The following is a 24693-nucleotide window of genomic DNA, read 5'->3' on the forward strand; positions in this document are numbered from 1 at the left end:
AATTTGTCAAAGGACGTCTTGAGGTGCAGGCAGATAATTAGATATAGATTACTTACAGTGTGGAAACAGGCCTTTCGGCCCAACAAGTCCACAATGACCCGCCAAAGCGCAACTCACCCATACATTTACCCCTTCACCTAACACTCGGGGCAATTTCGCATGGCAAATTGATCTGACCTGCACATCTTTGGACTATGGAAGGAAATCCATGCAGACACGGGGAGAATGTGCAAACTCCACACAGTCAGACGCCTGAGGCGGGTATTGAACCGGAACTGAGGTAAAACTCTGCGAGGCAGCAGTGCTAAACACTGTGCCACCGTGCCGCCCACAAGCAGCCATTGGTTCTCCTAATCTGCACAGTACCTCCACAAAACATTCTCGCGGGTTTGTCAGGCATGACCGCCCCTTGATGAAACTATGCTAACTTTGCCCTATTTTACCATCTACATCCAAATATTCAGAAATGGCACCCTTTACGTCTGAGGTTAGGTTAATCAGTCTGTAATTTTCTGTCTTCTGCCTTAATCCCTTGTAAAACGGGGTGTCACGTTAGCGATTTTCCAGTCCACTTTGCCCTTTCCTGATTCGTCATTCCTGCAAGATCACAACTAACACTTGCACGACATCTTCAGCTATCTTCCTTACAAGACTGGGGTGTAGTCCATCTGGTCCAGATGATTTATCTAGATTCTGGCCATTCAGGTTTCTAACACGTTCTCTTTGGTGATGACCACCATACTCCGTTCTTCCCCTCATTCTGTTGAATTTTTGGGAAATTAATCGGACTCTTCCACCGTGAAGACTGATGCAAACTTCCTCAGCCATTCCTTTGTTCCCAACCACCTCTCTGGCATCATTTCCTATATCTAATTTTGCCTCTCTTTTGCACTTTATATATCTAAGTGGCTAGTTTACCCCCTTCTTTAATTTTCTCCCTCCTTATACATTTTTGTTGCCCTCTGTTGGTCTTTGTAAGCTTCCCAATCCTTTGGTTTCACACTGTTCATCACCACATTCTATACTTCTCTCTTTTGCTTTGATCCTATCCATGACTTCCCTCGTCAGCCATGTTTGCCTCATCCGCTCGTACCATGCCTCTTTCTCCTTGCAATGAATCTCTGCTGTGTTTCCTAAATTGCTCCTGCCATTGCTGTTCTACTTTTTCTTGCTAGGTTACTCTCCCAGTCAATTCTACCCAGCTTCTCCCTTATGCCTCTGCAGTTGCCTTTATTCAGTTGAAATACTGTTGCCTCTGATTTTATCTTCTGTCTCTCAAATTGCAGAATAACTTCAACCATGCTATGATCGCTGCTTCCGACGGCTACCTACAACTTAAACTCACTTATCTAGTCTGCCTCTTTGCACAACACAAAAACCAGTATGCCTGTTCCCCACGTGGATTGCACAACATTAAAAAAAATCTTGTAGACATTCCATGAATTGCTTTTCTTACAATCCACTGCCAAACTGATTTTCCCAGTCCTCCTGCATCTTGAAATCCCCCATGATCAATGTAACCTTGTCTTTTCTACACATCTCTTCTATCTCTTAATGTATCTGATTGCCCAGTTCCTCGGCACTGTTTGGAGGCCTGTGTAAAACTCCAATTGTGGTTGCTTTAACATTGTGCTTCCTCAGTTTTACCAATGCAGAGTCTACACCATCTGACTCTATGTTATTTCTTGCTATTGATGTAATTTAATTTCGTACTAATAAGGCAACACCACATCGTCTGCCCACCTGCATATTTTTTGGATAGGGTGCATATCCTTGACAGTTAGCTCCCAATCCTGATCCCCTTGCAGCCATGTCTCCGTGATCCGCATCACGTCATACCTGCCAATTTCGATCTGGGTCACGAATTAATTACCTTATTCCTTATACTACATGCATTCAGACATAACATTGTCAGTCCTGTATTAACCATCCCTCTTCTCATTGTCATTCGTTTTCCAGTGTACTTGAAGTTTGTTTGTTAACCATACTCTATCCTATTTATGTGTGAGTTGGAGATTTTAATAATCTATCCTGAATTCTGCACTCTTCCCTCCTCTTTTAATTCAGGTTTCTAATTACCCCTATAACTGATTCCCGTTCCGCTATCCCCACCACCATTCCTATTCCATTTACATCCCTGTCTACCGCCCTAGTTATGCAATTCAATCAGACTCTTGCCCCAGCATGGATCTGCTGTCCCATTGGAACAGGTCCTTTCTTCCCAAGTAATGAAATGTGTTTATTCAACACAAAATACAGGGAAAAAATGATTTTCTGGACACACCAAAATACGAAATGTACAAAGAGATAGGATTGTTAAAATACACTCATGATATTGAGCTATATGAAGTGAAATGTGGATTACTAAACCATGGAAGTGGGGTGCAAACCTTTTCAGTCATTACATGACCCACAGCTAACATGCTGATTTCCCCTCTGACAGTGATCCACCTCACTGATATTCTCTGGCCCAGTCTCTCGCATAGTGTATCAGGAGGCTATCGATTTCTGCTACTATTGGTACAGTCTATTTAAATTAATCCACCTTCTCTCTGGAGCCGGTAAATTGGTCTCTTAGATTCTGTTTAGCTGTCAGCCAATCAACACTGTGATATTATAGGAGATAAATGATCTAGGATCACAACCAATATCAGCATGGTGCTCACAGGGTATGGCTCTCAGACAAAGAGCTTGCGGTTCAGGGGAATTTTATCATAAAACTTCCATCTTCTGTCTATTTCTCCTCATGTTGCCTCCTGATCTATCTAATTTCATCGCTGTTTCACACCCCTTCATTTCTCACTCAGTCACTCCGTTTTCTCTCCTCTCTGTTTATCTCCCATCACATTATTTCTTTCTGCTTCATTCTCTCTCTCTCTGTATCTCCAATAACTCTCTCTGCTTTCAGATAGTGTAGTTGGAGAGCTCGTGGGTGCACGAAGAAATGAATGGCTTCCGTCTGTGCTTTATTAATTCTGAGGTTCTCTGACCCACAATAAAAAAAACGTTAGGTGCCTGGAGAGACAAGCTGATTCAGTGAAGAACACAGAGCACAATCATCCATTATCTCTTGCTGTTCTCTTATATACAGCGACCTCGAAATATCTGTTAAAACAAAATAGATTGAAATTCGAGCAGTCGGAAAGACGTTTGCCAGATGATATTGCAATCAGGATTTAATAAACAGTTGCCACACGCAAAATGTGAATTTTCCTGACAGCTGCTGCTCCCAATTATCACTCCATAGCTCCTTCCTGATATTGATGTAACTTGCCTTCCCCCAGTTCCATAGCTTCTCAAAAGGTCCTGACTTATCCATGATCTTAGCTAACTTAAAACGGAAGGTATTTCCAAAATGTTTCCAAAATGCTGTCCCCTGAAATGTCTGTCGCCTGTCCAGGCTCATTAGCCAATACGAGGTCGAGTATTGCCCTTCCTGTAGAGAACTATCCACATACCGTTTCAAGTAACCCGCTTGGATGCACCAAACAAATTCTGTCCCATCTAAGCCACTTACTCTACGGAGTCCCAGTCAATATTGATGATGTTGAATCACTCACTATGACAACTCTGTTTTTATTACACCTTTCCATAACTGGGCACACAATTGTTGTCAAAGTCTAGGTGGCTGTTGAAACGAATATAGCATAATCCGAAGACAATAATTGCATCAATCTTATTTTTGTGCTGTGCTCATATTGCCTCAGCGGATGATCCTCCCAGTACGTCCTCTCTGAGTGCAAATGCAGCATTATCACTGATTATTAATACAACTCCTCCGCTTATTTTAACTTCCTCTCTATCTCGCCTAACAAAACAAAATCCTGGAACATTGAACGCCCAATCCTGACCCTCTCCAAACTAAGTGTCTGTAATGGCTGCAACATCATGGTCCCATGTATTAATTCAGGCTGTAAGCTCATTTGCATTACCCATAATAATCATTGCGTTGACATAAACACACTTTTGCCCAATGCCATTAGATCCTGACCTGATAGTTGGTTTGAGTTTCCCTGATGTAAATTCTTCTCTTCTAGTCTTCGCTAATCAGGAAAACAGACAATATTTAAACAGACAATTCCAGTTTCCTCCCTTGTCCCTTCAATACTTACATTGAATCACACACTCTGTCTAATTCCAGTAATGAGCTGGATAATTATTTTACATTAAACAACTGTCTCCAGCCACTCACTTTTTATTCTACAACTCTCTCTGGACCAATGAATTGACATCTCCCTTGTCCCACTCTGAAATAAATTTCTATAATATTAACATAGCAGTTATATATCCTCACCCAAGCTCCAAGTTCATCCGTCTTGCCTGTCATACTCCTCATATTATAATCAGCACACTTCAGACTGCCAGGCCCAGTGTGTTTAGTAACCTCTTCTGTTTGTTGTTGGTCTTAGCTGAACTGGGATTAGTCACCAGCCCCGCCTCAGTCGTGTACATGTGGACATACTGCTCTGGTTCCCTTTGTGCCCCCTCCCCCGAAAGGCCACACTAGTTTAAACCCACCTGAGTGAAAACAGCAAACCTGCCTGCTAGGAGATTGCTGCCAGTTCAGGTCTATCCTGTCCTTCTTGTGCATATCTTATATACTTGGGAATCCCAATGATCCACATATTGGAAGTGCTGCCTCCTTGACCAGCTCTTTGCCCATCTATTTAACTGTACTGCCCTCCTATTCCTAACCTCATTGGCACATGGAATAGACTTGTCACACCAAAATTTACATATAATTTCAGCGTAACTCTGGAAAGACTTTATTTCTTTAAATGGACAGACTTGACAATAAATACTTAAGAAGGAGAAAATGAGGAGTGCAGATGCTGGGGATAAGACCTTAAAAATGTGTTGCTGGAAAAGCGCAGGAGGTCAGGCAGCGTCAAAGGAGCAGGATAATCGACGATCCGGGCAGAAGCCCTTCTTCAGGAATGAAGAGGGTCTGCCAAGCAGGCTAACATAAAAGGTAGGGAGGAGGGACTTGGGGGAGGGGCGTTGGGAATGCGATAGGTGGAAGGAGGTTAATGTGAGGGTGATAGGCCAGAAAGGGGGTGGGGGTGGAGACGTCGGGAAGAAGATTGCAGGTCAAGAAGGCGGTGCTGAGTCTGAGGGATAGGACTGAGAAAAGGTGGGGGGAGGGGATATGAGGAAGCTGGAGAAATCTGCATTCATCCCGTGTGGTTGGAGGGTTCCTAGGCGGAAGATGAGGCGCTCTTCCTCCAGGCTTCATGTTGCCATGGTCTGGCGATGGAGGAGGCCAAGGAGCTGCATGTCCTTGGCGGAGTGGGAGGGGGAGTTAAAGTGTTCAGCCACGGGTCGGTTGTGTTGGTTGGTGCGGGTGTCCTAGAGGTGTTCTCTGAAACGTTCTGCAAGTAGGCGGCCTGTCTCCCCAATGTTTAGAAGGCCACATCAGGTGCAGCGGATGCAGTAAATGATGTGTGTGGAGGTGCAGGTGAATTTCTGATGGATATTGAAGGATCCTTGTAGGGAGGTGAGGGGTCAGGTGTGAGCGCAAGTTTTGCATTTCTTGTGGTTGCAGGGGAAGTTGCTGAAGTGAAGGTTGGGTTGGTGGGAGGTGTGGATCTGACAAGGGAGTCACGGAGGGAGTGGTCTTTCCAGAACGCTGATAGGGGTGGGGAGGGAAATATATCCTTGGTGGTGGGGTCTGTTTGGAGGTGGCGGAAATTACGAAGGATGATCCGACGTATCTGGAGGTTGGTGGGGTCGTAGGTGAGGACTAGTGACCCCACCAAACTCCAGACAGAACGCCGCTAGTCCTCAGCTACCACGCCACCAACCTCCAGACAGAACCTCACTATTCCTCACCTACCACGCCACCCAACCTCCAGATATATGTCCTCCTCCTTGGCCTCCTCCATCGCCAGACCATCTCAACACGACGCCTGGAGGAAGAGCGCCTCTTCTTCCACCTAGGATCCCTCCAACCACAAGGGACGAATGCAGATTTCTCCAGCTTTCTCATTTCTCCTCTCCTCATCTTATCTCAGTACCTACCCTTGGACTCAGCACCGCCTTCTTGACTTGCAATCTTCTTCCCGACCTCTCCGCCCCCACCCCCTCTCCGGCCTATCACCCTCACCTTAATATCCTTATACCTATTGCATTCCCAACGCCCATCCCCCAATTACCTCCTCCCTTCCTTTTATCTTAGCCTGCTTGGCACACCCTCCTTATTCCTGAAGAAGGTCTTATGCCAGAAACGTCGATTCTCCTGCTCCTTTGATGCTGCCTGACCTGCTGCGCTTTTCCAGTAATAAATACTTAAATATGAGTTCATTAACTGGGAAAGAGGAGTCTCTGATTCAGTCCAGTGATGACAGGATCTCATACTACCACCTCCACCAAACCTGCTTCACAACTAACTCCATTTTGCCCGAGCAGCGAGGAGAGAAGGAGGAGGGAGCGAGGGATGCCTGGAAGATTAGGGCTTAATTTATACTTGGGCAGTGGCTATAGTCGAGATACTACACGTGTATCTTCCTAACCCTCCTCTAACCGGAAGGAAAAGATCCTCTAAGGTAAGGCTTTTATTTCTTAAGCTTCTTTTTTATTTATTTAAGTGCATTGTTTGCTTTTAGTTAGTTCATATAAAGCTAACCTTACAATGGCAGGGGACCTCAGAGCCGTGGTATGTGACTTACTTGATATGGGAGCTAAGGCACTTGTCTGACGTTGCCGACTCCTACACTTGCAAGAAGTGGGTCTAGCTACAAGTGTTGTTAGACTGCATGACGGTGTTGGAGCTGCTGATGGACTCACTTTGGAGCATCCGTGATGCTGAGGAGTTAGTAGATAGCACGTTTAGTGAACTGGTCACACCACAGGTTAGGATTGCTCAGGGAGACAGTGAATGACTCCAGCTACCACAAGATGCAGAAACAACACATCAACCGACTCGCCATCGTTATTGTATTTAGCTAGTGCTGAATTTGTTATTTTTTTTTTATTTTTAACTGTTTTTATATCTCTGCTTATATAACTTGTCGCCAATAGATGAACAAAATTCAATTTAAGGCAGATTCCTATTTCACAGAGTCCCAATTAGCCAATCAAATCACATCCTTTCTTTGTCAAACTTGCACATTACCTTCTGAAAGAATTCTGGCAGACTTGTCAGCGGACCTCTCCTTGACAAAGTCATGCTGAATCAGTCTTATTTTACTACGCACCTCTAAGTACTGCATTACAAGGGCCCAGTTCTTCAACGAAATATCCCAGGCCGAGCCATATCCAGCTGCTTCATCAATATTCTTCCCTCCATTATAAGCTCAAAAGTAGGAATGTTCAATGACAAATGTGCAATTAATACCACCCATCACTCCTCAGTTGAAATTTAACATAACACTATCAATTAGAAATTGCGTTACTTTAGATTTTCTACTAGGCAATGAGAAAGTCTAATTAATAGCGTTATAATGTTGGACTCCGTGAGATCTGACTGTAGCGCAGTTCATTCTGAAACTAGAGATTGAAATTTGAGCAATGGAAACTAAGAGGGTATGAGTGGCAAGTTGGCTGAGGTGGCAGTTTGGTGCCTTCGGCAAATCACAAAATGCTTTGCCGGTAGACAGGCAACAGCTAGTATTTGAAAAGATACATCATTTATCATAGATATACAATCTTCAAATACATAAAAATCTAATTGAAAAGATAAATCAGCCATGGCTAATGAGGCTGGTACAATTGTAACATTTAAAAGGCACCTGGATGGGTATATGAATAAAAAGGGTTTAGAGGGATATGGGCCGGTTGCTGGCAAATGCGACTAGATTAAATTGGGATATCTGGTTCGGCATGGACTAGTTGCACCGAAGGATCTGTTTCCGTGCTGTACATCTCTATGACTCTACTCTCCAGCCTCATTGTTAACACTAGGCTCGAAAACCCGATTAATGACCGATGTCAGGCCAACTGCCTTAGGATTTCTTGTCTGTTGCCTCCCTTCCTTCCTTGCACAGAAATTTTACATTCCGATTTTCCAGTTGTCTGGGACTCTCCCTGACGATAATTATTTCTGAAAATCCACCAGCAGTCCTCCACAATCTTCTCCTCTATTTCCTTCAGAAAATTGGCTTGTTATCCTTCCAGTCTGTGTGATTTATCCATCTTCAAACATTGCAGCTTCCACAGCACATTCTCATCAGCACCGACCACGACACTCATCTCTTGCCCTTGACTGTCTTGAAGTTCTGGAATGCTGCTGGTTGTCAACCATTGTGAGGACTGATGCAAAGCACGTATTCAGTTCATCCTCCAATTCTTTCTTCGTTTCTCTGTAGACAGCCTCGTTTTCTAGTTATCCAAGGTTCACTCTAGCATCTCTTCCTTTTATAGATCTCAACTAAACTCCCGGAGTCTCCTTTTATATAGGGAGCAAGCTTATACGTTCCATATTCTCCAACTTGTTGTTTTTTTAAATTATCCTCTGCTGCGAGAGAAAGGCTTCCCAAACTAAAATAAAAGACTAACGGAGAGTATTCCACGAAAGTGACGGCTGAAAGCAACATGTAACTACACTAATCCTGTTGCCTATCATTGGTTAGCACGGTGACATAACTCTGCTGCTTCACAGTGCCAGGGACTCGGGTTCAATTCCAATCTCTGGAGCCGATCTGTGTGGTGTTTGTACAGTCTCCCCATGTTTGCATTTGCACCATTAACTCCTTTCGTCTTTCCACTGTTTGTCTCTGTGTTTATGCCATCAGCTTTAGGTCGATGAAGAAATGCAGCAAATGCAACCGGTTTTCCTAAAAGCGATCCTGGTGCTCGGGCTGTCCTGAGTGTTTAGGAGACTTGCGTGGCCACTTGTGTGAGTGCAGTGTCACTGGCTCCCACTCTATTCCTATCAGTTCCCTTTCCATCCATCACTGCATGCAGCCTTTCCTCGAGTCACTCCTGAGACTCCCTGGAACTCATCGCCTAGCACTGGATGCTCCCTATGCAGGTCTGTGTACGTAAAGACACTGGGCACTTTCTGACCCACGAGGGATCCTGGGCAAAGACCCTGCCATTAAAAGGAACAGAATAACTAAAATCCAATTGAAAATCAAATCAGAGTAGACGGGCTAAATGGCATCCATCTGCTCTGTCTCTTTCTGGTCTTTTGGACTAACTTCTGTTTATCCTTGTCCATCTGCAAGTAGAAGTTCCATATCGAACATAGAAAAGTTACAGCCCAGGAACAGGCCCTTCGGCCCTCCACACCTGAGTCCATTCAAATGTAATGTCTAAACCTTTCAGTCAATTCCGAAGCATCGGTATCCCTTTGCTCCCTACCTACTCGTGCATCTGTCCAGACGCATCTTAAATGAATCTACTGTGCCTGCCTCTACCACGTCCGCTGGCAACAACTTCCAAGCGCCCATCACCCTCTGTGTGAAGTACTTGCAGCGTGTATCCTCCTTAAACTTTCCACCTATCATCTTGAAAGCAGGACCTCTCGTTATTGAATCCTGCACCCTGGGAAAAAGCTTGTCTCTATCCACGCTGTCTATACCCTTCATGATTTTGTGAACCTCAGTCAGGTCCCCGCTCAATCTCCTTTTTTCTAGTGAAAATGTACCTAACCTACTCAACCTCTCTTCATAGCTAGCACCTTCTAGACCAGGCAACATCCTCATCAACCTTCTCTGGCCCTTCTTCAAAGCGACCACATCTTTTTTGTGACATTGCGCCCAGGACTGTACACAGTATTCTAAATGCAGTCGAACAATGCAGTCTTGTACAATTTTAACATGACGTGCCAGCTCTGATATTCAATACCCCATCCAATGAAGGCATGCATACTATATGCCTTCTTGACCACTCTATCCACCTGTGCAGCAATCATCAGTGGACCTGCACTCTCAGATCTCTCTGCCCATCAACTTTGCCCAGGGCTCTACCATTCGTTGTACAATTAGCTCTAGAATTAGACTTGCCTAAATGCATCACCTCACATTTGTCTGGATTGAAAGCCATCTGCCACTTTTCCGCTCAACTCTCCATTCTATCTATTTTCTTCCATATACTCTGACAGTCCCTTATGCTTTCTGCTACTGTTATAAATGACGTATCTTTTCAAATACTAGCTATTGCCTGTCTACTGGCAAAGCGTTTTGTGATTTGCCCAAGCCACCAACCTGCCAACTCAGCCAACTTGCCACTCATAACCTCGTAGCTTCCTTTGTTCAAATTTCAATCTCTAGTTTCAGAATGAACTGTGTTACAGTCAGATCTCACAGAGTGCATTAATGTAACGTTATTAATTCAACTTTCTCATTGCATAGTACAAAATCTGAAGTAGCCCGATCTCTAATTGATAGTGTTATATTAAATTTCAACGGCGGGGTTGTGGGTGGTATTAATTGTACATTTGACATTGAACTTTCCTACATTTGAGCTTATAATGGAGGGAAGGATATTGATGAAGCAGCTGGAGATGGCTTGGCCTGGGATATTTCGCTGAAGAATGGAGCCCTTGTAATGAAATACTTGGAGGTGCATAGTGAAGTAGGGCTGAGTGGGCATGACTTTGTCAAGGAGAGGTACCGCTAACACGTCTGTCAGAATTCTTTTATAAGATAATGTGCAAGTTTGACAAAGAAAGTACGTGATTTGATTGGCTAATTGGGACTCTCCGAAATATGAATCTGCCTTAAATTGAATTTTGTTTATCTATTGGTTACAAGTTGCATAAGCAGAAATATAAAAACAGTTAAAAATAATTTTTAAAAAATTTAGCACTAGCTAAATACAATAACGATGGTGGGTGTTCGTGTTTGGGATACCCACCTCCATCCACCTACTATATTCTCTGCTACATTCTCCGCAAACCCACCCCACACGCATTTATCTCGCTACGGTCAAGGCTCTGAAATTCATTGCTGATGAAGGGCTTTTGCCAGAAACACCTGTTTTGCTGATCCTCGGATTCTGCATAACCCGCTGTGCATTTCCAGCATCACTTTAATTTTGGAGTATCTTACCTGGGCTGCAGAGGAAGTTGTAGTGGGAGTGTAAAGGTTCAGTGCTCGTGGCCCACGTATGGACCAACCACATAGATAAAACTATGGCAGACCTTCTCCTCAGGGCTATTAAGAGCTAGGAACAAACATTTTGAAAACTACGTGCTAATTGGCACAAGGTCAACAAGATTAAGCTGGTAGATTCGTGGCTCAACGATTGGTGTGGGAGAAATGAATTGGAAGTCATAGGGCATTTGCACCTGTACCGGAGAAGCAAAGACTGGTACCAATGAGATGGTCTTTATCTGAACCGTGCTAAGACCAGAGTACTTGGGGATCGCACATCCAGCGCAGTAGACAAGGCTTTATACTTATTAGGGCGAGTGTAAGGAAGGTCAGATATTGGCGAAATTAGAAAACCCGAGTTAAAGGAGGAGGTAAGAGTGCAGAACTCAGGAGAATTTATTACAATCTCCAGGACAGACACAAATATGACACAGCATATGGAGAGTGTTTGCAATCAAACTTCAAGCACACTGAGTAAACGAATGACAATGTGAAGAGGAAAGGTTAATACAGGACTGAATATGCTGTATAAGGAATAGGATAAACAAGCTTGTGGCACAGATCGACATTGGCAGGTATGACGTGGCTAGCATCACGGAGACATGGCTACAAAGGAATCAGGATTGGGAGCTGAATATTCAAGGATATACATCTTATTGAAAAGATAGGCAGGTGGGCAGAGGAGGTGGGGGTGTCTTACAAGTAAGAAATAAAACTAAATCAATAGTAAGAAATTAAGTAGGGTCAGATGTTGGGGAATCTGTGTAGCCTGATGCGCCAGAGTGGGGTCATGGTCTAAGAAAAGGCTTGTTCTGTGTTTTTTTTTTCTATCACTTGATTCTTATTCAGCTTGCACAGCTATTCTGAATTTCTGTATCTTCATCAAGTGCAGGCGACATGTTTTTTTCTCGCCTAGTGTGACGCCTCAACATTTCTTAATTTTATTTTACAGTATGCGCAACAGTGAGCGTTTGTTCTAATAATTTTCTTCCAATTCAAGGAAAACGTGAGAGTATGATTTGGACTCCGTCAGTGTGTCCATTAGGTGCAATTTAATCGAATCTTTATCCTCATCACACTCACTCTTTCAACAAACAATGAATTAGTCCCTACATTTTGTAGATTTTTATTTCAGCACTTTATTGCTGGGGATGTTACAAAGGACATACTTCAGTATCACGGAAAATACAAATGTACCAGTGCAAGGTACCAAATCCTAATCCATCCTAACTTGTTTCCAAGTTGATAAATAATACATGCAGAGGTGGCAGAACGTACGTAAAAGGAGGGTTCAACTCTGTGTTCAAAATGCTATTTCTGGCTCCCTCAAAAAAGACCTTAACTACATCGCTCTGTAAATTAACCAAAATAAGAAGAGACTGGAATTCTTAATTCTTCATCTGTGAATACCATCTGGATAACAGGAAAATAATCAAGGTTTGCGTGTGTTATTCATAAGTGATGATGGTGAGAATATGGAAGATGCTGGCAGTGGAATGATAAACAATTTTGTGGAAGGCACAAAGACTGGCTGGGTGTTTCACAGTGAGGAAGAAACGGTTAGTTTGCAGGAGTGTATAAACAGATTATTCAGATGGCCAGAACAATGCCCAATAAAGTGTAACACAGATAAATGTGAAATGATGCACGTCAGAAGTAACAAGACAAGAGAGTTCTCAATCTATAAAGAGCGGATAAATTTGCTCGGTATGTCTTTGCAACAGGGAATGTTGAAGAGGTGTACAAGGCCATAAGGGGTAGGGACAAGATGAATAGCTGTTCCATTCAGTGGAAGTTTAAAGAACACAGGAAGACTACTGACAATATTTCAGCTGACTGCCACCATTATTACTGCAGCAGTATGATGGATACAGCTTTTCCTTCACTATAATACAGATTTCCAGCTATAATGGTCTTATTTCTCTGAAGCATAATGAGTTCCTTTACAGGTATTCGCTTTAACAAACAGCAATTTTCCAAAGATTTCCTGCCAGTTATTCACCACAGCATTCACCACCCCACCCCAACTCAACATGCATGTTTCGAAGATTTTGCGAACTGTTCTGTTGATTCAGTTCCATGTTTGGGTGTCTTGAACGTGAGATTCCGAACAGGATGTTAGTATTTGAGACAGGCTACTTTGAGTGTATAGGAAAAGACGAGTGTCCCAATTGAACTCAAACCCATTCTTCAGCACCATTTTATAATCCTAAGGTACTGGAGCCGGCTGTGTCCCTCTTCCGAAATATGGGAACACTATTTAGGTTTAGCTGATGAGTGGCAAACAAGAATAATTCTTTAATTTGACCAGGCAGTAATTATCTCAAATAGGAAAGAATCCAGAAACCTTCTATTGATATCAGTGACATAATCAATATCCAAAGACAAATATCCAGTGTATAAAGATTGATCAGAAATTCAACTGGACTGGCAATGGAAAAAACAGCATTTCAGATGATTTGAGTAACTCACTTCCTAAAGCTCCGCAAAATCTTTCCATTACTTACATGGCACCAGGCAAAGAGTGTAAAGGAAGACCCGCTAGTGCCTGGATGATTACCATGCAAGAACTATTGTCGAGGGAAAAGCAGATGGCTAGTTAAACACTGCCTCCATTAGTAGTAAGTAATACTGAGTCGTTGCAACACTGACACACAAGATGCACTGTATAGACTGTCCCAATAGCACTATGGATTTCCAACACCAACTGCATTGGGGCTTCTCGGGGGCAATTAATGCTGGTCCACCTCCGTTAAAATCCCACACGAATTAAAAAAATAAACTCAATTTTCCAATAATTGTTGAACAATGCAGATTTTATTTTATTGATCTGATGAGCCTGTTGCTATCTCTGAAGTTATATAAACCATTTCACGCATAAAATAAAAGACTAACTGACAACTCAGGCACAGGTAATACAAGATAACACAGCATTTAAGTAGCAGCTGATTCGTCACTACTAATGTCAGGGCAGAGTAAGATATAATCTCGATACAAGTGAGATTAATGCATTTTGTTGGCTTTTGGCTGGCATATATCTGTTGGGCTGTAGGGCCTGTCTTTTGGCCATATAGCTTTATGAATTGAATTCTTGAGAACAGAAGATGTAGTCCCACTATTTCCATCGCTGTGAGCATCATGTCGTTAGGAATACACCGTATTCTGAATTGAATCAATATCATTGTCCCTTCACTGTCACTTGTTCAGAATACTGTGGCTCTCTTTGAAACATATCTGTTAGTCTCCCTGCAACACGAGGATCACTGGGGTTCACCACCATATTCTGAATGGAAATTAGACACAGGCAATAAATACTGGTCTTGCCAACGGAATTCATCTTATAAGAACAACTGAATAGAATCTCGAACAACTGAATAGAATCTGCTCTATTAAAGGCACACATTCTAACCGATCTGATTTATGACACTGTTTTAATGACGCTTTTACTTTGACCTAAGCATCTGATCTTTCTGTAACTCCATGAAACTTTCACGAGAGCGTTTGCAGTGCTGATTAAAAAACACATTTGCAAGTTGTGCTCATCATTCTGAAATGGAGACCCTTGTGCGCTTGGGAATGCTTTCATTATTTAGAACATAGAACATAGAACAATACAGCACAGAACAGGCCCTTCGGCCCACGATGTTGTGCCGAACTTCTATCCTAGATTAAGCACCCATCCATGTACCTATCCAAATGCCGCTTAAAGGTCGCCAATGAATCTGACTCTACCACTCCCTCGGGCAGCGCATTCCATGCCCCCACCACTCTCTGGGTAAAGAACCCACCCCTGACATCTCCCCTATACCTTCCACCCTTCACCTTAAATTTATGTCCCCTTGTAACACTCTGTTGTACCCGGGGAAAAAGTTTCTGACTGTCTACTCTATCTATTCCTCTGATCATCTTATAAACCTCTATCAAGTCACCCCTCATCCTTCGCCGTTCCAACGAGAAAAGGCCGAGAACTCTCAACCTATCCTCGTACGACCTACTCTCCATTCCAGGCAACATCCTGGTAAATCTTCTCTGCACCCCCTCCAAAGCTTCCACATCTTTCCTAAAGTGAGGCGACCAGAACTGCACACAGTACTCCAAATGTGGCCTAACCAAAGTCCTGTACAGCTGCAACATCACCTCACGACTCTTGAATTCAATCCCTCTGCTAATGAACGATAATACTCCATAGGCCTTCTTACAAACTCTATCCACCTGAGTGGCAACCTTCAAAGATCTATGTACATAGACCCCAAGATCCCTCTGTTCCTCCACCTGACCAAGAACCCTACCATTAACCCTGTATTCCGCATTCTTCTTTGTTCTTCCAAAATGGACAACCTCACACTTGGCAGGGTTGAACTCCATCTGCCACTCCTCAGCCCAGCTCTGCATCCTATCTAAGTCCCTCTGCAGCCGACAACAGCCCTCCTCACTGTCCACAACTCCACCTATCTTTGTATCATCTGCAAATTTACTAACCCACCCTTCGACTCCCTCCTCTAAGTCATTAATAAAAATTACAAACAGCAGAGGACCCAGAACTGATCCCTGCGGAACTCCACTTGTAACTGGACTCCATGCTGAATATTTACCATCTACCACCACTCTCTGACTTCTACCGGTTAGCCAGTTTTCTATCCAATTGGCCAAATTTCCCTCTATCCCATGCCTCCTGACTTTCCGCATAAGCCTACCATGGGGAACCTTATCAAATGCCTTACTAAAATCCATGTACACTACATCCACTGCTCTACCCTCATCCACATGCTTGGTCACCTCCTCGAAGAATTCAATAAGACTTGTAAGGCAAGACCTACCCTTCACAAATCCGTGCTGGCTGTCCCTAATCAAGCAGTGTCTTTCCAGATACTCGTAAATCCTATCCATCAGTGCCCTTTCCATTACTTTGCCTGCCACAGAAGTAAGACTAACTGGCCTGTGTCTAAAGGCAATAGAAATGCAGAAACTAAGATCAGGAATAAGTGATTGGACAACTTGAACCAAGTCTGCTCTGTGATAAGATCGTGGATGATCTGATTGTGGCCTGAAACACACATTCCTGCTATGCCTTATAACGTTAATGCATCATTTTTAGGCGATAAACTGTCTACCTGTGTCTAAGAATACTCAATGTCTTACTCTCTGGGAGGGGTGTTCCCACAGACGCAGAACCCTTTGAGATGGTTAAAACAATCACCAACTCCTTCCAGTTTCCAGCAGTCCATTCATTTCTGGAAATGTCTCGCACAAATTGAAATTTTGTTTCAGCATTCAACTTGAATAGACTATTCAGAATTATATGGGTTTAAACGGGATCATGCATCATTTGCCTAAACTCCAACTGATCCAAGTCCAGTCTGACAAAGTTTCCTCCAGAGATAAGTGCTACTCACAGGAATCAGTTGAATGAACCTTATCTGGACTGCTTTTCATGTCATTTTACCCTCAGCTCCCCTAATGTGATCTCACCGTACCCTGCAAAAGTGTAGAAAATCTTCCCTACTCCTGAATGTATTCTCTTTCGAAAGGTTTGAATATATATATTGCCTCCCTATGATGTGCACGCAACGTGTTCTTTTTGTGATCCAGGTGCCTGATTCCTCTGTGCCTCACCTTTGCAATCTCTCCTTTGGAATAATAAAACTGTTTTTCCAATCACACCACCAATCTATTCAAACACAGATGCATTTTTCTTGCTCTGCGCCATATATCAATATATCATTTACTTGACCCACTTCGAACTCTCTATAATATTATGAAGTTGAGGTCAACATCCATCTGATAATTAAAAGCAATGCACCCAGCGAAGATCTCCTCGCCTTTTAATATGATAAGGAGTGTGACAAGTGATGTAACCGACCTCCTTTTTGATACCCAGTTTGTTATAAAGGAGTGGTTCAATGAAAAGGAATCCTTTCACACTCTGTAATTAACAATTAACTATTTACCTGTCTAGGGGCGGCACGATGGCTCAGAGGTTAACAGTGCTGCTTCACAGCGCCTGAGACTCCGGGTTCACTTCCAACCTCGGGCAACTGTCTATGTGGAGTTATCACATTCTACACGTGTCTGTGTGGGCTTCAAACACGTGCTCCTGTTTTCTCAACAGTCCAAAGATGTGCGGGTTCATTGAATTGGGCATGATAATTGCCTACAATGTCCACCGATGTGCGAATTAGGTGCATTAGTCAGGGTTAAATATAATTAATAGGGTAGAGGAATGCATCTGAGTGGTTTACTCTTTGGAGGGTCAGTGTGGTCCTTGTTCGTCTCAAGGGCCTGTTTCCCTAAACTGGGTATTCTATGATGCTAACATTAACAGTGAACAAACCACTAACAAACTAAACAATCACTCTGTAACTCATTCCTTATTCTGGAATAAAACAAGTTTTTCCTGACATGCGGTTTCACTAATGCGTATTCCACTCATAAATCCATTATCAGTAAGAACAAAATTAAGCTTAGTTTCTTAACGTTCATACAGAATGGACTCTGTTGAAATTTCTGTATCTTATTCCCTCGTCTTTCTCTGTCTGAAATGCCTTCTTAGTTGTTTTCTGGTTTCAAGGATATTTGCTCAGCGTGTTGTGTGCCTTTATTGATGGATGCGGCTTTTTAGGCAGAGTATGGAGATTTTTGTGAGACCCCAATATTTCTTTCTGACACTGCCCTGTCATAATTTGTTTTCAGATATAAGTTGACTGTCCCCTCTGTCCAATTGTCTCTCTGTTATATATCCTCCTTGACACATACATTGACACCAAATTCTCTCTACTCATCGACACTGCAAAGAATCTTACCATTAGCCTAGTGCTCTTTATTCCTTTTGCTCCTTCCAAAGTGAATCACCTCACACTCTTGCACATTAAACTCAAGTTGCCACCACTCAGCCCAACTCTGTAACCTGCAACATCCCTATGTCCCTCTGTAACCTGGAATATCCTTCACACTATGCACACTTCACCAACATTAGTATCATCATTAAATATACTTACACATCATTCTGTACCCTCATCTAGGTCATTTACAAAAATGACAAACTGCAGTAATCCCAACAAGTTCCTCTGTAGGAACGACAGTTTGTAGTGTAGTCTGTGAAAACAGAAAGCATTGCTTCTTTTAATGTTGTCTGTTAAGCATTTGCTGAAGTTTTGTGTTTGTTTTCATTGATTCCCAGCAAGAGGGCATTGCTGCGTGGGCCAGCATGTACTGCCCATGCTTGATTTCCCAGAGGGCAGTTAGGAGTTATCTACATTCATGTGGGTCTGGAGTCACATATCGGCCAGACCAGGTAAGGATGGCAGCTTCCTTCCCCATCGGACATTAGTGAAACAGGTGAGCTTCTACTCACAATCTATTCATGTTCACCATCAGCGTGGTAATCCAAAATTTGAATTCAAATTCCACCCTCTGCCATGGCAGGATTCGAACCCAGCTCCCCAGAACATTATCTGGATCTCTTGATGAGCAGTTCAGCTGTAATGCAATAGGCCACCGCCTTACCCAATCCCCCGCAGCATGGCTAACTTGTGTAGTATGATTTGCCCTAGTTTTTGCACTCATGCTGTCATTGATCTCCTTATCTAGACATGGATATTTTTTCTCTGTCATGCAATTCCTCTTCTCTCACTAATGTACTTTAATTGAGAGGTATTTAGCATCTCCTTAAGTATTTGCCAAGTTTCTTCATCTGTCCTGCTTTTGACTGTTCACACCCTCGCTGACGATGGCTGAAAATTACTCTTCCAAAGAGGTTTCTTCCCTTGCTTTTAATTTGTACCTGGACTGATCTTCATTTTGCTCCCTCGTGCCAATGTAACTTCTTAATAAAGCCCTGGTATCATCCTTAACCAATACATCAATTCTACCGCCTTTACCTATCCTTTTGGAATACCGAGTACTCATGGACGGTTCACTGTCCAGTGCTGATCTTCCTGTAACCATGGTTCGAGCATCCTTACAAGGCCATACCCATTTATCTCTGTATCTACTGCCAGCTCATCATGTGTTTTCAAAAGGTTATGTGCTTTTAGGCCTAAGGTTTTTAAATAAGTTATTTTGATTTGTTTTTCCCCTTTAATATTTTCTTGAGTACGAACTTCCTGATCTCACACACCTCACTCCTTCACGCCGCCCCCCCCCCCCCCCACATTCCATCCTCATTTGGTAATCTCTGATAAACACCTCTATTATTTATTGCATGCTCCAACTCACATATTTTGGCCTGTTTTGAATCCCTCTCGCAGCATAGTCATGAGACTGGCTGTGCCTGATGCCCTACTCACCTGTACCTTCTGCTCAGTTCCTGACCTGCTGGCCTGTTTCCCAGCCTCCTGGTTTATTAGTTGAAATCCACCCAACTTGCACTAGCAAACCACCCCCCCCCCCCCCCCACCAGGATGTTGGTGCTCCTCCAGTTAAGATGCAATCTGTCCATATTCTAAAGCTCCCACCTTTTCTGGAAGAGGGTCCAATGATCCAGGAATATGAAACCTGTTTAACCATATGTTAATCAATACTGCCTTCCTAAACCTTACCTCTTTTACACGAGGCATTGGGTATAATTCAGACATTACAGAGAATTGTTTCTCTCTCTCTCTCTCTCTCACACACACAGACATGCACACACCCTGCATTACTTTGCAGAAGAATACCAGTAACCTTATAAATGATCAGAATGATAAGTGGAATGAAGGAATTAGTTAAAGGTAGGATGCAAGAAATTAGAATAATGAAAATATTATTCATTGATCAGAACAGACGAAGGTGTGAACTTATTGCAGTGATCAAAATAATGAGCAAAAAATCAGGGTAAAGTAAGAATACTCCGTTTCTCTTAGCTAGCATTACAGCATTCCGTTTCAAGATCGTCAGCACAAGACCTCGGAGTGAGATAAGGCAAAAGTTTTTTTTTTACTGAGAGAGTTGATAGGATTTGGAATGCCCTGCCTGGGAGATTTGTGAATGAAGATTCAGGAGGGAACTGAATATATATTTGAAAGTTCCGAATTTAAAGGGCAACAGTGAGAGAGGGGGCAAATGGGAGGATTTGGGAGACATTTCACAAGCTGATGTATCCACAGTGTCCCAATAGTCTCCTTGTGTACATTAAAGTTCTGTTCTGTAACATATACAAATGCAAGTCAAAGCCAGTATCAGATTATTTCCAGTTGTAAATGTTGGGAAATATCTGATCATTTTGCTGCTGCATAACAATTTATAATGCAAGTATTGCAAGGTCAGCTTGATGGTGAAGTCTAAATAGTAATCAGTATATGAAAATTTTAAATCTTGTATCCCAATTACTAAATCAAATCTTTCCTTTCCTTTGCCACAAAACTCTTTGAAAATGTCTGACTGTTCACTCACAAGGAAGTATGTTCATCGTTCTTTTTCATATTTCACATTAAATACCATACATTCTAAAAATTGCAAGGTTTCAAATTTTTGTTCACTTCAATTTAATAACACAATTCATTTATGTAAACTAATATTCTCTGTTCATGTTGAATTTTTGTCATTTTTCAATTGTTGGTAATCAGAAATTAAACTGATTAATTATATAAAAATGTGTAAATACGCTATTTATATATGATGGCTCAATCGCTTTCTCACTCTAAAAATGCAATCATTCAGAAGCCAACGACTTTCCAAATGTTGGAGCGAGGATGTATTCATTTGAATAGTGACAATGAGTATGTACTTGAAGTGAATTTTGAGAAGATTTGTAGCTCAGGTTGAGGTTTGGGTGGAGGTTTGCTCGTTGAGTTGGGAAGTTCATTTCCAGACGTTTCAACATCTTCATCTTCAGTGGGCCTCAGGTGAACCAATGCTGAAAATTCTTGCTTTCTATTTATATGTTTGGGTTTCTTTGGATTGGTGATGTAATTTCCTGTGGTGATATTATTTGCTGTGGTGAAGTCGCATCCTGTTTCTTTTCTCAGTGGTCGAAGTTGAGGTCAAACTCGATATGCTTGTTGATAGTGTTCAGGTTGGAATGTCATGCTTCTAGGAATTCTTGTGCGTGCCTCTATTTGGTTTGTCCTAGGACGGATGTGTTGTCCCAGTCGAAGTGGTGTCCTTCCTCATCCGTATGTGAGAATACGAGTGAGAGAGGATGATGTCCTTTTGTGCTTAGTTGGTGTTTATGTATCCAAATGTATGTAATTGTTGATCACCACTATAGTCAGATAACATGTTCGTTGTTCGATAATAAATAAAATATATACGTTCTTTATTTTTGTATCATAAAATGTTGACAGGAAAGTATATTTCAGTTTCAAAAATATCTGATCATATTACATCAACCTATTGTTGTTTGGTTGAATAATGATATTTCACATTTTTGTGAATCACAATTCACGAACATAGCAAATATATGATTTTTTTCAGATCAGCTTGCAATCATAACCTACATTGAAAAAAGATTTTGGAAGATTTGAATTCAGTCACAGCGGCCAGTGATACTGGGTAAGACATTTTTCTGCTCTTAAATGAATTCAGAGAGCTTACAGCTAGGTCAGAGCAGTCATTCAAACATTATTTCACAACAAATTATTTTGACTCCATCTTCGGTCTGAGCATTGCCCGGGGGCAGAGGAATGGACATGGAGTGTCAGAATCACATCGTACAAGTTACTTATGTTGATGGCATCTGGCCTGCCTGCCAGACACCAAGCATCTGCTATCTGGACCAGACATTGGGCGAAGACATTAACAAGTTGACAGTATTCTGCAGCACATTTTGTCTCGCAAAGAAACCTCTAAAACCGTGTCCAATAAAAGTCACCTTCACATTCATCAGTATCAAAGTAAAATTGTACATCTCTGTTGATGGACAAAAAATAATACATGGGTCACCCAACAGAATCTATCTGAAGAAAACAGCCTTTAATAACTGAACTTGACGGATTCTGTCCAGTGTAGGTCGTCACACACATATTGTACTGGTACTCAGGTGACTGTAAGAAGGCACACCATTAGTGGACGTCTTGGCCTAACTCCCTTACAAAGCTTCCTGATTTCACACACATCACTCCCTCACACATTCAACAATTGATAAAAATCCACAAGCTGGGTGAGACATGAAACACAGAACAGTGCAGCACAGTGCAGACTTTTTGACCCTTGACGTCCAGCCAACCTTTTATCCTACCCTAAGATCAGACTAACCGACATACCCTTCACTATTCTATCATTAATTTGCCTATCCAATAGTCGCTTAATTTATCCCCAATACAGCTGACTCTACTACAGTTGCGAGCAGTACATTCCAACCATCCACCATTCTCTTTGTCAGGAGCCGACCTCTGACATCTCCACTAAACCTTCCCCCAATTACATGAAAGTTTTTCTCCCTCGTGATGGATATTTGCACCATGGGAAAAAGTATCTGGTTATCCACTCTTTCTTTGCCTCTCATCACCTTGTCCACCTCTACCAAGTCCTCCCACATCCTTCTTTGCTTCTCTGAGAAAAGCCCTGAACCCTTCTTTGTTAGCAACCTGATAAAGCTCCTCAGCACCCTCATTAAAGTTTCCACATCCTTCCCACATGAGGCGACTAGTACTGATCATAACATTCTATGCGTGATCTCACGATGTTACATAGAGCTGCAGCATAACCTTACAGCTCTTAAACTCTATCCCCCTGCTAATGAAAACATCATACGCCTTTTAGCAACCTTATTAAACTGGATGGTAACTCTGAGGGAGCTATGACATGGACCACGAGATCACCCTGCTCCTCCACAATGCAAGAATCCTGCCTATTTTTCTGAATTCAAATTCGACCTTCCAAAATGAATTGCTTCACAGATTTCCAGTTGAACTCCATCTGCCACTTAACAGCCCCGTTCTGCATCCTGTCAATGGCCCATTGCAAACTACAACAACCCTCCACACAATCCACAACTTCAACAATCTTTGTTATATCGACAGACCTACTAACCCACTCTTCCACTTCCTCATCCAAGTCAGTTATAAAAATCACAACAGCAGAGGTCCCAGAACTGATCCTAATGGAACACGACTGATCACTGGGCTCGAGACTGAATACTTCCCATTTACCACCACTTTGTGTCTTCCATGTGCCAACCAATTCTGTATCCAGTCAGACAGGTTTCAATGTATCCCATCACTCCTTCCTTTCCGAATGAACATGACTTGTGGAATATTATCAAAACTGTTAAAATCCATGCACTCCACATCCACTGCTCATACTTCTTCAATGTGTTTGATCTGCCTTCTGGAAGATGTATGGCTCCCATATACTGTCAATCATGGATTGGAAAACATGGGAAGGCACCAATGCCTTCCTGATGAAAGGCTGATGTTCAAAGTTTTGACTCTTTTGTTCCTCAGATGCTGCCCGACTCGCTGTGCTTTACCAGCGCCACAGTACCTGCAGAGTTCACTTTCTGCATTACTTAGAGTTCTCCCCTCTGCACACGGAACAGGGAATTAATCAGCAGAAACTCGTTGCATGTGGAGCTGACTCTTTAGTACTGGAAAGTTGTATTTGATGAACACATTTATTAAAAGAGAAATTTCATTCAATAAATATTCATTCATTCCCAGAGTTACAGTTTTGTTTCATGAAATGGGCAGCCTGAGAACAAACATTGAATGACTGAAGAACTTCGCGTTATAGAGTATTCCAGGTGTTACATTCCAGGCTGGATGTTCTCTACCTTAATGCTGGGAATATTATCCGACAGACAGATATGATAAGGGAACAAGGTGAAATGGGAAAGTGTGACATTTTTGCCATCACAGAGATGTATTTGGGGGAGATCTGGGCTGACAACTCAATATCCTGTTGTACAAGATCTATAGGCACGACAGGAGAGGTGGTCAAAGAGTAAGTGAGGTTGCATTATTAATTATGGAGTCAGTTACTGCAGTAAGAAGGATCTTCTAATGAGGCTTGGTGGTTAGGGTTCAGGATCAAATCCATGACAGACACAGCGCTGGGGATATATTGTAGACTACCAGATAAAAGAAAGTACAGGAGCTGATGTAAAACCAATTTACTGAGGTGTGTTAATACAATGATAGGATCATTATAATCAGGCATCTCAATTCCAAACATTCATTCTGGTAATGATAACTTATTTAGAGGGGCAGATGCCTTGAAATCTGTTCCACAGAGCTTCTTATATCAATGTGTAGCAGACACATCAATGGGCGGGGTTGTGCTGGGCCTCACCGTGGGAAACGAAGCCAGTCAGATGTTGCATGCAGGATTGGGAGAGCATGAAAAGACCAGTGGCCGTGACTCATACTCAAAAATGTTTGAAAAATAAAAGCTTTTGGATTTGGGAGACTGATTTTAGGGAAAAAAAATGACAGAATCTGGCCAAAGTGCAGTTGCTTCTGGGTGAAACTGTAGCAGAACAGCGTGGGGCGGGGGTTAGGGGTCACTTGATCAAAATGGAATTGATGACAGTGTTGGCCCAGCATGTTTAATCGAAAATGAATTTTAGTAAAACAAGCCCAGAGAACCTCGGATGTCGACACAAATTCCGAACAGAATTAATAAGGAAAGAGGAACTTAACGCAGTTACAAAGTGCGCAGTTCAATGGAGGTCTAAAAAGAATATAGAAAGTGTAGGGCTAAACTTAAAAACTCAGTAGAAGAGCAGAATTGGAGG

Source organism: Chiloscyllium punctatum, chromosome 21, assembly GCF_047496795.1.
Source record: "Chiloscyllium punctatum isolate Juve2018m chromosome 21, sChiPun1.3, whole genome shotgun sequence".
In the NCBI taxonomy this organism is placed as follows: domain Eukaryota; kingdom Metazoa; phylum Chordata; class Chondrichthyes; order Orectolobiformes; family Hemiscylliidae; genus Chiloscyllium; species Chiloscyllium punctatum.